Genomic DNA, 18,974 nt, shown 5'->3' on the forward strand with positions numbered 1-18,974 from the left:
GATAGCTCTCGGCCCCCAGGGGCCGGGCCGAGCCGAGGCGGGTGCGGCGATCACAAGAGTCAGCGGCCCGACCCTGACACGCCGGGCCGGAGTGGGGGCGGGGAAGGGGGGGGGTGGAATGGAGGTGCAGGGGTGTGGCCTGCGCCTGAAGGACAGGGCGTCGGACCACCCCCTCGAGGGGGGTCCTGAAGGAAGGCGGACGCAGCCAATGGGCGTGCCCGAGGCCCCTGGCCCGCCCTCCCCGGCAGCCAGTGAGGGTGTGGGGGGCGGGGCTTGCCGGGCCGGGCCGCGCCGCCGCGGCCACAGCCTCCGCCTCCTCACCAGCGCTAAAGCCGGGACTGGACCGAGCGGAGTTGCGCGTGTTGCCGAAGGGGGGGGGGGCCGGGGGCGGGGAGGTTCGTTCCGCGGAGCCGCAGCCAGAACCGGGTGAGGCTTGTCCCCGCCGAGTCTCCAGCCCAGGGCCGCCGACAGTGGGGGTGGCCGGGAGCGGCGCAGCCTCCGGAGGCGGAGGCGGAGGCGGAGGCGCCGGGAGGCGGAGATGGGTGAGGGCGGCCTCCGGAGCCTCCCACCGACCCGGGACAAGCGCCCCGCGGCGCGGCCGCCGTCGCCGCTACCGCGTCGGGGCCTCGGGCTGCCGGCGGCTCCGCTGATGTCCCAGGCGCCTTGGCGGGCGGCCCGCGGGCTGCGGGAGTGCGGGCGCGGCCGCGAGGGCCGGGTGAGGCGGCCGCCGGCGGCGGGGGTCGCTCGGGGCCGCCCGGGGCGGGGGCCGGCGGCGGGGGTCGCGGGGGGGGGTGGGGCGGGGTGGGGGAGGGGCGCCTCCGTGGGTGATCGGGGCCGCGCTCGCACCCTCTCGGCGGCGGCGCGAGGTCCCCAAGTTTGGCGGCGAGGGCGCGGGCCCCCCGCGCCGGTCCCCTCCTCTGCCGCCCCGGCCCCGGCGCGCGCGCGGCTCGGCTCCGCACGTATTGTTTGGCCGGGTCTCTAATGGCGGACGGGGAGGCAGCGCTGCCGGTCGCCGACTGCGGGGGGGCAAGTCTCGGGCCCGGGGCAGGAGCTCGGGGCAAATGCGGGGGGTTTCCGCCCCGCGGTGACGCGAGCCGCCCCCCGCCCCTGAGTGGATGCGGGCGCGATGGGGACGGCGCTGGGTGGGCCGATTCGGGGGATAGGATTCCCCGCTGGCGTCGAGGCTGCGCTCGCCCTTCCCCCTCCCCCTCCCGGAGCAGGCCTGCTGCCCTCCGCCGCCTCCCTCCAGGGTTTGCCTTTCACGTGGGTTTTGGTCCCAAATAAAAATTTTACGCCGTTTCGCTCTACTTTACGTAGGAGGGGGTTGTTGGTCACGGGCTGGGGAGCAATAATCGAAGGTCCGAACCTCCTTGACCTCTTATTCCCTTCTCTGTCTCCTCCTGGTGGAAGGGGCTTGGTTCTCCCACCTGGTTAGGTGTTCTTGATCCATTTTTCATTTTTCCTCTTACCCAGGACCAGGAGTTGCCTTCATCTCTACCTGGTGCATCTCTGGCAGAACGTGAGGAGGAAAACACCCCCATTGTGAGTCTTTTGCCCCTCATTTGAGGCTCTTGAGGACGTTGTCAGGTTGTAGGGCCGGAGCGTCTCCGTTGTTTTGAGGGGGAGGAGCTTTCCCCTGGGTGGCAGCTGCCCCCGGGGCGCAGCCTGGGTAATGGCTGGTGAGGCAGCTGGGAGTGGGCGCTGCTGTTTGCACCGCTGCAGACATCTCTCCTGCTGCAATACCAACCTCAGCAACCAGACGACGGGCTCCTGCAGCTGCTCACGTTACCCGGGAGGAGGGGTGGGGGAAGGAGGGCATATTGCTGGCGCCCTCTAGAGTTCCAGGGCGGGAAGTGAAGTTGTTGCGCTTCTGATGCTCGGTGTGCAACCATCTTTAACACTTTCTCTTCCTTTACAATGGAGAATTGATTGAAGGGGTTGGAGGAACAGAAAGACGGATTTCACTCTGTGTGTACGACGTAAAACACAAATTTTGACTCTTGGGGTTCATGAGTTGGTAGATGTCTTTGATGTGTTTGCTTAGGAAAGGGCATGAGGTCCACTCCTCCAGTTCTCTTAGTTTACCAGCTAGTGTGCTGGTGAGACCAGTCCGCTGCTCTGGTTACTCTTAGTCCCCCATATTTTGTGATGCTTAGTCTTCAACTTAGTCTTCAAGTTGTTCTTGAACGTGTTATCTGAGGGTTATCGTTTATTGCTTTCAATTTGTTGGTTTTAAGATAGTCTTGGAATGTGCGAGACACTAAGGTAAACATAACGAGTCATTTTCCGTCAATTGAAATTAGTTACAAAATATCAGTGAATTTTAGCATTTTAGACAAATTGTATCTCTGGAGCCTCCTGACAATTGGTATTGTAACTTGCACATCTCTGTCAGAGGTGAGTCATGAGTATAGTAGCTCGTGCTTAAATATTAAGTCCCAAATGGGTCAAAAAATAATTGATGATGAACATACTGATTGCATACTGATCGTGAAGGATGATGTGAGGATGGCAACTTGTATGAAACGAACACTACTTTAGGCAGGTGCCGGGCACTTTCATGTATTATTTCCTTTACTCTTGGCAAATAGCCTGCAGGGTAATAAAAATAGCATGCATTGAGCCCTTATTGTATGCCAGCACAATAGTAAGCTAAGTTTTTTTAAAAAGTTAACTATGAGAACTTTCAAATTTATGAGTGAGAATAGTATATTGAACCTCTTTGTACCTATCATTTACAGTCTATAATTATCAACACATGTCCAGACTAATTTTTAACATGTATTAAGTAATTTAATCCTCATGAAAACCTAGTGTTTTTATTCCTAATTCGTAGAGGAGGAAACAGAGGCATAGGCAAATACCCAGGTAGTAGTATTTGGTAAAGCAAGGATTTGAACTTAACCAGTTTGATTACAGGCCTAAGTTCAGCAACTGTGTTGTCCTATTTTATTTTTAAGTTTTTTATTTATTTTATTTTGTTTTATTTTTTGGCCATGAAGGGGCAGGGGGTGGAATGTGGGATCTTAGTTCCCCCACCAGGGGTTGAACCCACGCCCTCTGCATTGGCAGCTTGGAGTCCTAACCACTGGACTGCCAGGGAAGTCCATGTGTTGTCCTGTTTTAAAGTATATAATATGCTTGTTTTACAAATTTAGAAATTGAAACTGAAAAAAATTGAAGGTTACAGTTTTCTCAGCGTATATTGTTTTCATGGAGAACAGTGGGTAAACAAATACAAAATGTTTGACTCTTACTGAGTACCTTTTAAAAAAATAGTAGTACCACAGTTATCAATTAGATTATTTGACTGCCTTAAAACTAACAGGGTCTGTTTGAATCAGAAATAATATATTCTCTTTTTTCAGTGTGTCTGTGCAATTTAGTATCTATAATTGTTTCCTAAATACTGTAACTTTAATGACTCTAACTTCTGTAATGAGTTTAAAGCTCTTTTCAGGCATTAGATCATTCAGATATAGTGGATCAAGGATTAGATCTTTCAACTAGATGGGCATTGCTTATTTTATCACCCCATATTTTCACAAAAGATTTACCTTTCTAAAATTTTTTCTTTGTTCTTATTTGTGATGTTGATGGGGGAAGGTCGATTGGTTGGTTAAGTAAACATTCGGAGATGAGGACATACAAAATGTATAATCAGGACTTTCCTGTAATGTCAACACATGTATACTAATGAAAACCATGGTTCTTTCTAATACAGTTGATCCTTGAACTACATGGGTTTGAATTGTTGGTCCACTTATACCCGGATTTTTTTCAATAGTACTACACTATCTGTAGGCAGTTGGATCTGTGGATATGGAGGAACTCAGTAAAAGGAAGGACCGTCTATAAGTTATACATGGATTTTCTTCTCCCTTCCTTCCTTCCTTCCTTCCTTCCTCCCTCCCTCCCTCCCTCCCTCCCTCCCTCCGTCCCTCCCTCCGTCCCTCCCTCCCTCCCTCCTTCCTTCCTCTTTTCGTGCATGAGGGATCAAACCTGTGCCCCCTGCAGTGGAAGCTTGGAGTCCTAACTACTGGACCACCAGGGAATTCCCTATACATAGATTTTCAACTGCTACCCCCTGACCCCCCCAGTTTTTGAAGGGATGTAGTTCTTGTTTTCCTTAATGATTTAGCTCAGAATTAAAAATTCTTTTACTTAAAAACACCAACTAATGGTGCTTTAATGTGCCAGACAATAAGATGAAGATAAGCTGACAATTTTAAATTGACATTGATTAAATCAAAGTTCTTTATTATACTTAAATTTATTGCACACTTAATGTGAGTTAGGTGCTTTTAGATGTACTTAAAAGTATTTTGACATTTAAAAATACTTCACATATTTATGGTACCTTTCTTTAATGCATCCTTAATAGTATGTATTCCTCCCATTGTCCTTTTTAAACAGTTGAGGGAAAGAGAGAGTGGTCCCTGCTTTTCCGTGTTCTGCTTATATAATCTCATGGGCTGGAGTTTTGTTTTGTTTTTTTTTAAAGTATTTATTTATTTATTTATGGCTGTGTTGGGTCTAAGTTTCTGTGCGAGGGCTTTCTCCAGTTGTGGCAAGCGGGGGCCACTCTTCATCGCGGTGCGCGGGCCTCTCACCATCGCGGCCTCTCTTGTTGCGGAGCACAGGCTCCAGACGCGCAGGCTCAGTAATTGTGGCTCACAGGCCCAGCTGCTCCGCGGTATGTGGGATCTTCCCAGACCAGGGCTCGAACCCGTGTCCTCTGCATTGGCAGGCAGATTCTCAACCACTGCGCCACCAGGGAAGCCCTGGGCTGGAGTTTTGTACCTCATGTGGTGGGACATCTCTGAATCACTCAGATGTCACACAGATGCTGACAATGAATGTTTCAGACTTTTGTGTGGATATGGAGCTTGACATACCATCTTTGTACAACAGTGTTCATAGCCTTAAAAGTTTTATTGTATGTTGCCCTTGTTTGAGGTACAAAAGTGCCTAAACTTAATGCATTTGAGACAAAATGAAATCTTCACCTTTAGTCAGATGCTGTGTTATTACTGTGATGGAAAGAATGTGTATGAATGCCGGAGCTCTATCTTTGTTGTCAAAAGGTGTGGTATAATTAGAAATTTTATATCTTTTTCTAGGCATTCATGTCTGTCTGCCCCATTAACAATATTATTCACACATATATTATTTTACTGAATTACACTTACTATAAGAGGACTTCGGCATATTCAACTTGCATGTGTTTTTTTTAGGCAATGCAAGATGAGCTTAAACCCAAGTGCTTTCTCCGGTTGGATTATCTAACAGTATTTTATGTAGGGCATTTTAAGTTAGGAAACAAGTACACAGAGAGATTGTGTTGATTCCATGCATTTTCCATTTTTTCATTTCAGTTGGTTAATTTATTTCTGTTCCTGTCAGAGCATAGAATTGGGATTTTAGAATTGAACAGGACTTTTAAGCTAATGAAATCTCAGAGTTTTTATGGACAACTCCAATATGGAAGAACCATAAAGTTGTCACTAAGAAAAGTTGCTTTTAGATAAATCAGAAATTTTGAACTATGGGGCTCTGGGTAACAACTGTAGTTTTTTATTTTTTATTTTGGTTGTTTACCAGCAAGAAAATTGTTTTACATAGTTGGAATTGCAAATTTTTATATCTGTAATCTGTTTTTTAAACAAGTCACTTTTGTAATCTTAGGTTTCTGTTATTAAAATAGTAATGAGAAGAGAATTATGAAGGCCAGCACTAAACACTTAGTAACAAGATAAGTTGGTCATCTTGAAGTGTGTTAAAAGTTGGATTACAACACATTTGAGCATATCTGTTGTTTTATTGCATATTTTAAAATGTATTAATTTTTTTGGATCAAGTTTTGCACAACACTTGAAGCACTTTGTAACTGCAGAATAAATTTTTGTGAACTATTGAAAAGTCTAGAGTTAAAATGTGTAGAGAGGTTTGCTAAACTGCTTGCTCACATGACTAGTTTGGGATTTGTTCTTAGTTCTATTTTATTTTTAACTTCATAGCAGTCCATTGAAAATTACAAGTAATAAAATTTAAGAAGAATTTGGGGTCTTTAATTTGAAAGAAGGATATGACTGTTGGGGGTTTTATTTTTACTGATTTGATCAATGTCCCATAAGTGTTAATGTTTACTACATCAAGAAATGATTTAAGAGTAAACTTTGGATATTAGGATAAATATTTGATAGTCCTGGCTTTAAAAAAAAAAAACCAAACTTTCACATATTTGTGTTATTAATGTGATCTTGTTTTTATCTTTCTTCAAGAGTTACCAAATTATTGTTAGAGAATTTCAGCCATTCTCTTTAATATCAATAGGCTGCCAAGGGTCAGATTTCTCTTCTCCAGAGGGTTCTAGATATTTTTCTCTCTATGTTCCTAGTGAATTTGAAGGTCAGATTTGTTTTTGTGAATTTAAAGTATTTTATCCTTAAATTATTAAATATTTTAGTGTGATTCTGATATTAAATTGTGATTTAAGATAAATTTTTTAGGAATAGGATTGTTGCAACCTCATTAAAATTTTTGGGAAGGATCTGTTATAGTTCTTGCAATAAACATTTTTTTTTCTAACTATACATTTTGATTGGATAAGAAAAATACTTAGGACTTCCCTGGCGGTCTAGTGGTTAAGACTCCGTGCTTCAACTGCAGGGGCCGTGGGTATGATTCCTGATGGGGGTAAGATCCCGCATGCTGTGCAGCACGGCCAGAAAAAGAAAAATACTTTTTAAGTAAATATTTTAAGTAAAATTGTGATGCGCAGTTAGAGGTTTCAGACAGAAGAAAGTTTATAAAATATGAGTAATACAATGAAACAAATTATTCAGTTGTTTTACTTTATAGCAATGCCATGTATATGTTACTTTTTCTGTAGTAGCCTAGATTCCTTTATTAATTGTAAGAATTTAATCTGAAATTATGGTTTTGTAACTTAAAAACATTAAAGAAACTTTGTAATACTGGAACAGTTTCATAATCATTCGTTTCAAAGAGGTATATCTTTTGCCTAGGAAGAGTGGTGTTTCTTGGACTATTGAGCTGGACTAGACTGAGAATAGTTCAGGGTAATCAGGGCACTGTGGAAATCACTTATTCAACAAATTGTGTATCGTATACCATCTATTATATATCACGTAGTCATAAAAGATGTGTTCTGTTAATGTTGGCTAGCAGTTTCTTTGGTGCTAGTGCTCATTTGGGGTGACCCCAATGATTATCAGATTAGTGAATTTTGTTTCCAGTTCTGTGGAAGTAAAGAAATATTAGAGTGGAAGTAAAAATTTAGGTTAAATGAAATTTTTATCTTGTCTTTTTGTTTTAGATTTCTATTGGTATTTTTTTCTTGAAGCTTGTTTTATTTTAATTATTTTAGTTTGTTTTGATTATTTCTGGCCCTCACGTGGTATCTGAATTCTTGTATGTTCATGTTTGTATGTTTGTTTTTTTCCCTAAATTATTTTTTTAAAAAAATAATTAATTAATTAATTTCTGGCTGCGCTGGGTCCTCATTGCTGCATGCAGATTTTCTATAGTTGGGGTGAGTGGGGGCTACTCTTCACTGCAGAGCACGGGCTGTAGGCGCGTGGGCTTCAGTAGTTGTGTCACGTGGGCTCAGTAGTTGTGGCTCCTGGGCTTAGTTCCTCCGCTGGACCAGGATTGAACCCGTGTCCCCTACATTGGCAGGCGATTCTTAACCAGTGCACCACCAGGGAAGTCCTGTTTGTTTGTTTTGAAGTAATGAAAAATTTGCTCTTGTTTTAATTAGTTATATAAATTTGTCGCTTTAAAATTAAACTTGTTTTAGCTTTACAACTTTCATTACTATGAATATTGTCTCACTTTCTATGTTTATTTTTGTATGTCTGTTTTAATACTGTGAAGTCCTGTTTCCAGGAAGTCATTACATTCTATATCTGCAAACAGTTTTAGTTGCTCATCAAAGCTTGTGTTGAAGTTGGTCTTTTTCTTCCATGACACAAGCTCCTGACTGCCACTATTCCTTGTTGTCTTCATTTGTATAATCACGTTTTCCATCCTTGATGCCCTTGCCCAGCTGTTTTCATCCTATCTTCCTCTTGGACTTAAGTGTTCATTTGCCTTTCCTAACTTTCTTTTGCATTAAAAAAAAAAAAATTACCACACAGTATCTGGAAAAGCATCCTATGTTGTAAGTCTGATTTTGCTGTATTTATATGAGGCGTATCCAGGTTTTATTAAACTTTTGAATTTGGTGAGATCATGGAAAAAATTTGCTGAAAATTATCAAATTTCACTTAAAATAAATTTTATTTTATATAAATTATGCCTCAGTAAAACCGTTAAAAACCATTTTTGCTCCACCATTTACCAACTTGTGGTCTCTGGTAAGTCATTTAACCTCTAAGCCTTAATTTACTCATACGACAAGTAAGTATAGTACTGTCTGCTTTCTTGAGATTGCTGTGAGGTGGGTTAAAAATAATACAGAGTATGTGATTGGCCAATAGTAGGTGCTCAGTTAACAGCAGCTACAGTTCTTCCCTATTTATATAGAGCAAACATCATGAATTTGTTGCCACCACTGGGACGGTAAACTCAGTGAATGCTCATGCGATAGAAGGAATTACGTTCCTGTTCACAGCCTTCTCTCTCTGACGGCTCCTTCATTAGTCTTTTAAGTGTGCTAACATGCTGTCTCCTCCAGCATCTCTGCACCTTTCCCAAACTTCCTTTTCCTGTACTTTTCCAAAGAAACTCACTGATTTGCACTCTCAACACTATACCAAATCTGCTGTTTTGAGGTCACTAGTGACTTAATTTTCAAATCTTAGGTGCCTCTTTTTTTTGTCTTAATTCTGTAAGATTTGAAATTTATTATATTCCTTGAAACTCTGTTGACTTCTGGGACTTTGAACTTAACATTATCTTATACTTCTGATGATCTCCTTCACGTCCCCTCATTAGATTCAAATATAGAGACCTTTATGTATCCTTATTTCCTAAGGTACTTAGCCCTCTCCTGTTTTGTTTTGTACTTTGACCTTAGTCCATTTTGTTAGAAAGTGGGAGTTATATTTACAAGGCACGTTCATCCTGTTTCTTTCTCCAGTCTACAGCCAGATTAATTTTCCCTAAAGTCCAGTCTGATCACATCACTCACTTTCCAAAATCTTCAGGGATTCTTGCTGGCATGTGAAACAAAATACAAACTTATAAACTAAGCCTGGGCTTTAAAACCCTTAAAAAGAAGAAATCAATTAGGAAATGCGTAATATGTGATTTTTTTAAGGTAGATTCTCAGTGTTCAGATTATGGAGACAGTCATGTAAATGAATAACTGTAAGCAATGAAGCATAATCGGTGACCTACAGAAATGAGTAGTAGTATGCATATCAGAAAAGACAGTTCTTAATATTTTGGTTATAAAGATAAAATGTGCCCTTACAATCAAATAATAAAGAAGTATGTGACATAGAAGGTGTAAGTTCCCCCATAATCCCATGATGATTTTTTCCTGCTCATCATACTAATAATTTTGCATATATATTGTTATCAACAGTCAACATTTTCGATAATTGCTTCCCTGTCCTTATGTTGCCAAAGTCTTCAGCTGATTAATGTTTGAATTCTACTGATCAGTGTATTAGAGCAGGTCACAAATCTCAGTTCTATATGATAGAGGGTAATGTGGTAGCATTAGTTCAGCAGAAGCTTAATGAGCAAGGTGGGAAGAGTGGTGCTGAAACTGAGCCTGCCCTGAAGGCGGGGTCAGATCAGGCAGGAGTCTTATATAGGAAGTAGACTGGAAAGCCACGGAAGAAGCAATTGATGTAGTCTGATTTAATTTTTAAAAAGATCTTTAGATAGTTTGGGGAATATAGTAGGTGACGTCAGTAATCCAGCAGAAAAATGGTGATGAATTTCTAGGGCTAGAGGAGTGTCCGAAGAGATGGTTAAAAGTGGACAGTTTCAAGATTTATTTTGGAAGTAGGATAGGAATTGGGGATGGCATGGCTGTAGGTGAAGAAAGGAGAAGAAATAAAGGCCTCCAGACTTCCGGTATGAGTAGCTAGACGCATAACATCCCCAAATGGCAGAGACTGGAGGAGGGGCAGATAAAGAGTGAAAGAGCATGCTTGAATAACTAGATGTAGGGAGTAGGCAGTTTGGGGCTTTGAAACATCTTGATTGAGATAAATTAAGGACTCTGGGACATTGAGGTATTATTTAAAATCATGGGAATGGATGAGATCCCCAAAGAAAGTTAAAATTACTTGAAAGTACATTGCAGTTAAAGTTTGGTCCTATGGGAAAGAAGAGATTATTCCTTACCCCAGAAATTCTGTGCCCTAGAGCTAACCTGAATCAATTAATTAATTAATTAATTTACTAGATCAAAAGGGATTTTTGTTTAGACGCTGTCATAGCCCTTGAATGGATTTTTAGTATGTTAATTAAATGATTCCTGTCAGCTTCTAAAGCCAGAGTAGCATTGTTGTGGATCTCTGATAAAGATATGTTATAAAATGATTTCGTGGCTAGATGGTAAGCAGCATGAGGTCATAATCTGTGTTCATCTATCATTGACCCCTGTCCCCTTTGCTCACTCCCCAGAGGTTAGTGGTAGCATCAGTTTAGTGTGTACTACTATAAATCCTTTTTGTGCATATACTAACATGTACCTGTAAGAGTAATAAAGTAAATTTATACGTGCATTTTAAAAACATGTATATGTATCTTTCTGCAACTTGCTTTTTCACTTAGTGGTATGTCTTAGACATTTTTCTGAGTTAGTACGTAAAGGTCTTTTTAAACTGTTGTGTGTAAGGTCTTTTTAAACTGTTGTGTGATACACTTCATGACATGGATTTAACAGTTTAGCTATTCTGTTGGTAGACATTTAGTCTATTTGGAATTTTTTGTTATATATAAAATGCTGCATGAAATATACGTGTAGTAGTTTCTTTGGGTTCATGTGTGTTTTCTCTGGGGGAGATTCTGGAGAATAGGAATTACTGAGTCAGTATGTGCGTATTACATGTTTTTATAGGTACTGCCTAATTGCCTTCCACTGGACCACAGTACTGACTACCCTTTCTACTAGTTTCTCCACATTCTTGGCAACACTGGATGTTCTCAAATAGTTAAAGTTTTGTCAATTTAATTTATGTTCTTTCTAAAGTATGGATATCAGTTCTTGTTATATCGATTGCAAGTATATTATATATACACATTATATATTATATATAACATATATATTTTGTATATTTTTATACCTTATTTATGGTGCTTCTTTGCTATATAAACATTTTATAATGTAATGGGAAAAATCCATTTCACTATTGCAAGAAATAGGAACAATTATAATGAATATGCAAGACTTTTATGAAGGAAATTGTAAAATAATACAGTAGGACATACGAGAAAACCAGAATGGACAGATTTACATATATCTGGATGGGAAGACTTCAACAATGTAAAAATAATAATACTTTTGTCTTCAAATATCTCTAAATTCAATGAAATCCTAGCTAAATATCAGAATAGATACATATGGTACCAAATTTAAAAGGTAAAAAGGATAGAAAGGTAAAAAAGGTAAAAAAAAAAAAAAAGGAAGACTCCCCCCGCTCCATCCACATGGTTCTCTTCCTTAGAAGCAAACCACTGTTTGTCATTTTCTTGGCCGTTTATCTAGAGTTATTCTGTGCATGTGTGTGCGTGCTCACGGTGCGTGTGTTTATCCGTTGTTAGGTGCCTTGCTTGCATTTATTTTATGGGAGAGGTGGTTCCATGTTAGTGTGGAAGTATGTTGAGAGCTGCCTCAGTTGTTTCCAAGGCTGCCTAATATTTCACTGTTTGTCTTTATTGTCATTCATTTTATCAGTTGTCTATTGAGAGACATTTAGGGTGTTTCAGTCTTTTAACTTTACAATGAATGTCCTTCTACATTTTGTTCTTTAAAACATGAGATGATATATCTGTAGGAAGAATGTCTAGAAGTGGGATTGCTTGGTCAAAGAAATATTTTTTTGAGTTGCTGTCAGTAGAAGTTGTACCAGTTTACACTGATTTACACTATGAGAGTACACAGTTAAACCTTTTGATTTTCGTCAGTGTGTTAGGAGAAAATTGGTGGCCCTTTAGAGTTTAACTTGGATTTCTCTTAAGTATTTCATATATTTAAGAGACATCTGTATTTTCTTTTCTTGTGAACTCTGTTCACTTTTTTTTGGTCCTTTATTCTCACTGGTTGTTGGTTCATCTCATTGATTGTAGGACCTCTTTGTCTTCAATTTTTTAGGATATGAGTTGCAAATATTTCCTTTGTAGTTAATCATTGTTGTATGTTTGGTATTTTTTTCCCCCCATAGAGGTGTCTTCTATTTTTTTTTTTTTTCAGAAAAAATTCTGGTAAAATGTATTAACATAAAATTTACCGTTTTTACCTTTCTTTTTCTTTTTTTTTTTAAAGGTAGAATAAGAGACTTTTTAAAAAAAATTTATTTATTTATTTATGGCTGTGTTGGGTCTTCGTTTCTGTGCAAGGGCTTTCTCTAGTTGTGGCAAGCGGGGGCCACTCCTCATCGCAGTGCGCAGGCCTCTCACTATCGCGGCCTCTCCTGTTGCGGAGCACAGGCTCCAGACGCGCAGGCTCAGTAATTGTGGCTCACGGGCCCAGTCGCCCCGCGGCATATGGGATCTTCCCAGACCAGGGCTCGAACCCGTGTCCCCTGCATTGGCAGGCAGACTCTCAACCACTGTGCCACCAGGGAAGCCCTGTTTTTACCTTTTTTAAATGTATAGTTCAGTGGTATTAAGTATATTCATAAGTGTTTTTTAAAAATCACCACTGTTAATTTCCAGAGCCTTTTCATCATTCCCAAACAGAAGCGCCATACTCATTAAACATAATTCCCGGTGCCTCTTTACCACAGCTCCTAGTGACCTCTCTTCTACCTCTGTCTCTATGAAATTGCCTATTGTAGGTACCTTAAATAAGTAGAATCTTAAAATGTTTGCCATTTTGTGCCTGGCTTATTTCACCTAGCATGTTTTCAAGGTTCATCTATGTTGTGGCATATATCAGAATTTCTTTCCTTTTTAGGACTGAATAATATTCCATTGTATGCCTACATTTTGTTTATCCATTCATTTGTTGATGGACCCTTGGGCTCATTCTACCTTTTGGTCATTGCGAATAAGACTGCTGTGAACATTGGTATGCAAGTATCCATTAGAGTCCCGGCTTTCAGTCCTTTTGTATATATGTATATAAATAAATCTAGACGTGGAATTGACTGCTCACATGTTAATTCTACATATAACTAATTTTTGTATGTCTCTCCAGGACTTGTTATTTTCCTTTTTAAAAAAATAACATCCAGGGCCTCCCTGGTGGCACAGTGGTTAAGAATCTGCCTGCCAGTGCAGGGGACATGGGTTCGAGACCTGGTCCAGGAGATCCCACATGCCGTGGAGCAGCTAAGCCCATGCGCCACAACTCCTGAGCCTGCACTCTAGAGCCCACGTGCCACAACTGCTGAGCCCACGTGCCACAACTACTGAAGCCGATGCACCTAGAGCCCATACTCCGCAACAAGAGAAGCCACTGCAAGGAGAAGCCCACGCACCGCAACGAAGAGTAGCACCCGCTTGCCGCAACTAGAGAAAGCCTGCGCACAGCAGCAAAGACCCTACACAGCCAATAAATAAATAAATAAATAAATTTATTAAAACAAAACAAAACATTCAGGGACTTCCTGGTGGTCCAGTGGTTAAGACTTCATGCTTCCACCATAGGGGGTATGGGTTTGATCCCTTGTCGAGGAACTAAGATCACACATGCCGCATGGCACAGCCAAATTAAAACAAACAAAAAATCCATCTTCATTGCTGTGAAGTGGTATCTCATTTTGTTTTTTTTTTTTAATTTTTACTTTTAACTGTGGTAAAAAAAAAAAAAAACACATACCATAAAATTTATCATCTTGGCCATTTTTAAGTTGTATAGATCAGTAGTGCTAAGTATATTCACATTATTGTGCAGCAGATCTCCAGAACTTTTTCATCTTGAAAAGCCGAAACTCTATAATGATTAAACAATTCCCCGTTTACTCCTCAGCACCATCCTACTTTCTATTTGTATGATTTTTGACTTCTTGAGATACATTATATCATTTATGTGTGATCGTACAGTGTTTATCTTTTTTCACTTAGCATAGTGATCTCAAGGTACATCCTTGCTGTAGCATATAACAGGATTTCCTTTCTTTTTAATGCTGAATAATATTCCATTGTACGTATATACCACATTTTGTTTATACATTCATCTGCTCGTGGAACTTTTGGTTGCATCTACCTTTTGGCTATTATGAATAATGCTCCTGTGAACATAAACATGCAAGTATCTCTTCGAGATCTTGATTTTAGTTATTTTGGATATAGTATACCCAAAGTGGGATTGCTGAATCTTATGGTAATTCAATTTTTAATTTCTTGAGTAATCTCCATGCTGTTTTCTATAGCTGCTGCACCTTTTTACATTCCCATCAGCAGTGCACAAGGGATCAAGTTTCTTCAACCAACCAACCAACCAACCAACCAACCAGTTTCTCTTCACTAATACGTGTTACTTTTTGTTTGTTTTGATAGTAAGCATCCTAATGGATGTGACATGTTTCCTGGTTTTGATTTGCATTTCCCTAATGACCGATGATGTTGAGCATAGCATCATTGGGAAGAATTTGAGAAGCATCAGTGTTAATTCTTCTATGTTTGGTAGAATTCACCTGTGAACCCCTCTAGTCCTGATTTCTTTGTTGGGAGATTTTTGATTACTGATTCAATCTCTTTGCATGTTATAAGTCTATTCAGAATTTGTATTTCTTCTTGAGTCAGTTTTGGTAGTTTGTATTAGGAATTTGTCCATTTTGTCTTGGTTATCCAGTTTGTTGGCATGTAATTGCTCATAACGTTCTCTTACTCATTTCTGTGAAATCAGTAGTGCTATCTTATTTTCATTTCTGATTGTTTTTTTAACTTTTTTATTTTTGGTCTGCTATTCACATATCAATTGCTTTCTTTCTTTTTTTTTTTTGGCCGCACTGCATGGCTTGTGGGATCTTAGTTCCCCGACCAGTGAAAGTGCCAAGTCCTAACCACTGGGCCCCCAGGGAATTCTGTTCGTTTCTGGTTTGTTTTTTTTTTTTTTTTTTTTTTTTTTTTTATAAATTTATTTATTTGTTTTTGGCTGTGTTGGGTCTTTGTTGCTGCACGCGGGCTTTTTCTAGTTGCGGTGAGCGGGGGCTACTCTTCGTTGCGGTGCGCGGGCTTCTCATTGCGGTGGCTTCTCTTGTTGCGGAGCACAGGCTCTAGGAGCACGGGCCTCAGTAGTTGTGGCTCATGGGTTCTAGAGCGCAGGCTCAGTAGTTGTGGCGCAACAGGCTTAATTGCTCTGCGGCATGTGGGATCTTCCCGGCTCAGGGCTTGAACCTGTGTCCCCTGCATTGGCAGGCAGATTCTTAACCACTGTGCCACCAGGGAAGCCCTCGTTTCTGGTTTTAATAATTTGAGATTTTGTTTCCTTGTCAGTCTAGCTAAAGATTTGTTAATTTTTTCAAGGAACCACTTATTTTTTTTCTCTATTTTTCTGTTTTCTGTTTTGTTTATCTGTGTACTCATCTTTATTACTGCATTCTTTCTGCTACCTTTAGTTTGCTCTTTTTCTGGTTTCTTAAGGTGTAAAGTTTGTTTATTGATTTGAGATATTTTTAATGTAGGCATTAATAGCAATAAGTTTTCTGCTGAGCACAGCTTTCATTGCATCCCTTAAGTTTTGATATGTTGTGTTTTTGTTTTTTGTTTCAAAGTATTTCTTCACTTTCCCTAGTGATTTCTTGTTTGGCCCAATTGGTTGTTTAAGTGTGTTAATTTCTACCTATTTTGTGATTTTTCATTTGTGCTTCTGTTATTTCTCATTCCATTCCATTGTGATTAGAAAAGATACTGTATCATTTTGATCCTTTTACATTTTTAAAAAAAAATAAGTTATTTTTTAATTTTATTTGTTTGGCTGTGTTGGGTCTTTGTTGCTGCGCAGGGGCTTTCTCTAGTTGCGTTGAGCGGGGGCTACTCTTCATTGCGGTGCGCGGGCTTCTCATTGCGGTGGCCGCTCTTGTTGCAGAGTATGGGCTCTAGGTGCGCAGGCTTCAGTAGTTGCAGCATGTGGGCTCAGTAGTTGCGGCACGCGGGCCCTAGAGCGAGTGGGCTTCAGTAGTTGTGGCGCACGGGCCTAGTTGCTCCGTGGCACGTGGGGTCTTCCTGGACCAGGGCTCGAACCCATGTCCCCTGCATTGGCAGACGGATTCTTAACCACTGTGCCACCAGAGAAGTCCCTCATTAACATATATTGATAATTATTGTTTTATGCATTTGCCTTTTAAATCATAGGGAAAAAAGTAGTTATAAACTGAAAGTACATTAATACTGGCTTTCTATTGATTTTCTATATTTACTTTATATATATATTTATATATTCATTTGTGTTCTTTATTTCTTACGGCTTCAGTTTACTCTCTAGTGTGTTTTTATTTTTGCCTGAAGGATTCCCTTTAGCATTTCATGTTGGGTAGGTCTGCTGGTAATAAATTCCCCTTTGTTTATCTGGAAATGTCTTGATTTCTCCTTAATTTTGGAGGAGTTTTTTTGTTGGATATAGAATTCTTGGTTGACAGATTTTTTTGTTGTTGTTCACCTTTTTAAATGTCATGCCATAGCTTTTGGCTTCCATGGTTTTGGATGAGAAATATACTGATGATCCAAATCTTTCTGAGAATCCATTGCATATGATGAGTCACTTCTCTCTTAGTTTCAAAATTCTCTTTTACTGTTAGGTCCACAATTTGATTATTACCTGTCTTGGTGTGGCTATCTTTGAGCTTATCTGGCTTGAAGTTTGTTGAGCTTCTTGGGTGTGTATATTCATCTTCATCATATTTGGGAAGTTTACAGCCATTGTGTCTTCAAATATATTTTTTGTCCTTTTTTTTCTCTTTTTATGTTACATGCGTTGGTGCACATGGTGGTGTTTCACAGATCCCTCAGGCTCTGTTCATTTTTCTTCATTCTTTTTTTCCTTCTCCTCAGACTGGATAATTTTAATTTTTCTGCCTTTCAGTTTACTGATTCTTTCTTCTGCTTGCTCAGATCTGCTATTGATCCCCTCCAGTGAGTTTTTCATTTCTGCTATTATATTTTTCATCTCCAGAATTTCTGTTTGGCTACTTTTTTTTTTTTTTAATTGAAGTATAGTTGATTTACAATGTTGTGTTAGTTTCAGGTATATACAGCAAAGTGATTCAGTTATACATGTATATATTCTTTTTCATATTCTTCTCCATTATAGGTTATTACAAGATATTGAGTAGAGTTCCCTGTGCTGTACAGTGGGTCCTTATTTATCTATTTTATGTATAAAAGTAGTGTGTATTTATTATAAAAGTAGTGTTTATCTATTTTATATATAAAAGTAGCATGTATCTGTTAATCTGAAACTCCTAATTTATCCCCCTCCCCCATTTCCCTTTTGGTAACCATAAGTTTATTTTCTCTGTCTATGCGTCTGTTTCTGTTTTGTAAATAAGTTCATTTGTATCATTTTTTTAGATTCCACAAGTAAGTGATACCAAGTGATATTTGTTTTTCTCTGTTTGACTTCCCTCACTTAGTATGATAATCTCTGGGTCCATCCGTGTTGTTGCAAATGGCATTATTTCATTCTTTCTTCTCACTGAGTAATATTCCATTGCATATATGTACCACATCTTCTTTATCCATTCACCTGTCGATGGACACTTAGGTTGCTTCCATGTCTTGGCTATTGTAAATAGTGCTGCTATGAACATTGAGGTGCACGTATCTTTTTGACTTAGAGTTTTATCTTTTCCAGATGTGTGCCCAGGAGTGGTATTGCTGGATCATATGGTAGTTCTGTTTTTAGTTTTCTAAGGAACCTCCATACTGTTCTTCACAGTGGCTGCACCAATCTGCATTCCCACCAACAGTGCAGGAGGGTTCACTTTTGTCCACACCCTCTTCAGCTGTTTGGTTACTTTTTTTTTTTTTTTGGCCATGCCACATGGCTTGTGGGATCTCAGTTCCCCAACCAGGGATTGAACCCATGCCCCCTGCATTGGAAGTGCAGAATCTTTTTTTTTTTTTTTTTTTAAATATAAATTTATTTATTTATTTATGGCTGTGTTGGGTCTTCGTTGTGGTGTTCAGGCTTCTCATTGTGGTGGCTTCTCTTGTGGATCATGGGCTCTAGGCACGTGGGCTTCAGTAGCTGTGGCACGTGGGCTCAGTAGTTGTGGCTCACGGGCTCTAGAGCACAGGCTCAGTAGTTGTGGTGCACAGGCTTAGTTGCTCCGTGGCATGTGGGATCTTCCCGGACCAGGGCTCAAACCCGTGTCCTTTGCATTGGCAGGCGGATTCTTAACCACTGCGCCACCAGGGAAGCCCTGGAAGCATGGAATCTTAACCACTGGACCGCTAGGGAACTCCCTGTTTGGTTACTTTTTATGATTTGTATCTGTTTATTTATGTTTTCATTTTGTCCATACCTTGTTTTTGGATTTCCTTTAGTTCTTTGTCCATGCTCTCTGTTAGCTCATTGAGCATATTTAAGGTAGTTGATTTAATGTTTTTTTTTTTTTTAATATTTATTTATTTATTTGGCTGTGTGAGGTCTTAATTGCAGCATGTGGGCTCTTTTAGTTGTGGCGTACGGGATCTAGTTCCCTGACCAGGGATCGAACTCGGGCCCCCTGCATTGGGAGCGCAGAGTCTTAGCCACTGGGCCACCAGGGAAGTCCTGATTTAATGTTTTTGGCTAGTTACTCCAGTATTTGGGATTCCTCAGGGATGGTTTCTAATTCTTTTATTCCTGTGAATAGGGCATACTTTTCTGTTTC

The 18,974-nt window shown here is 40.4% G+C and overlaps 1 protein-coding gene across 6 annotated transcripts in view; it reads left to right on the top strand.

Moving 5' to 3' along the window:
- Positions 1-361: 361 nt before the first annotated feature.
- Positions 362-18,974, top strand: part of ZMYM2 (zinc finger MYM-type containing 2) — a 90,176-nt gene continuing 71,563 nt past the window's right edge. For 2 of the 6 annotated variants that reach the window (XM_036831180.1, XM_036831181.1), the window contains exons 1-2: positions 433-542; positions 1,474-1,542. The gene's annotated coding sequence lies outside the window, so the exon portion shown is untranslated. The other 4 variants (XM_036831178.1, XM_036831176.1, XM_036831177.1 and 1 more) reach the window with 3 other exon arrangements.

This window comes from Balaenoptera musculus, chromosome 18 (assembly GCF_009873245.2).
Source record: "Balaenoptera musculus isolate JJ_BM4_2016_0621 chromosome 18, mBalMus1.pri.v3, whole genome shotgun sequence".
Classification (NCBI taxonomy): domain Eukaryota; kingdom Metazoa; phylum Chordata; class Mammalia; order Artiodactyla; family Balaenopteridae; genus Balaenoptera; species Balaenoptera musculus.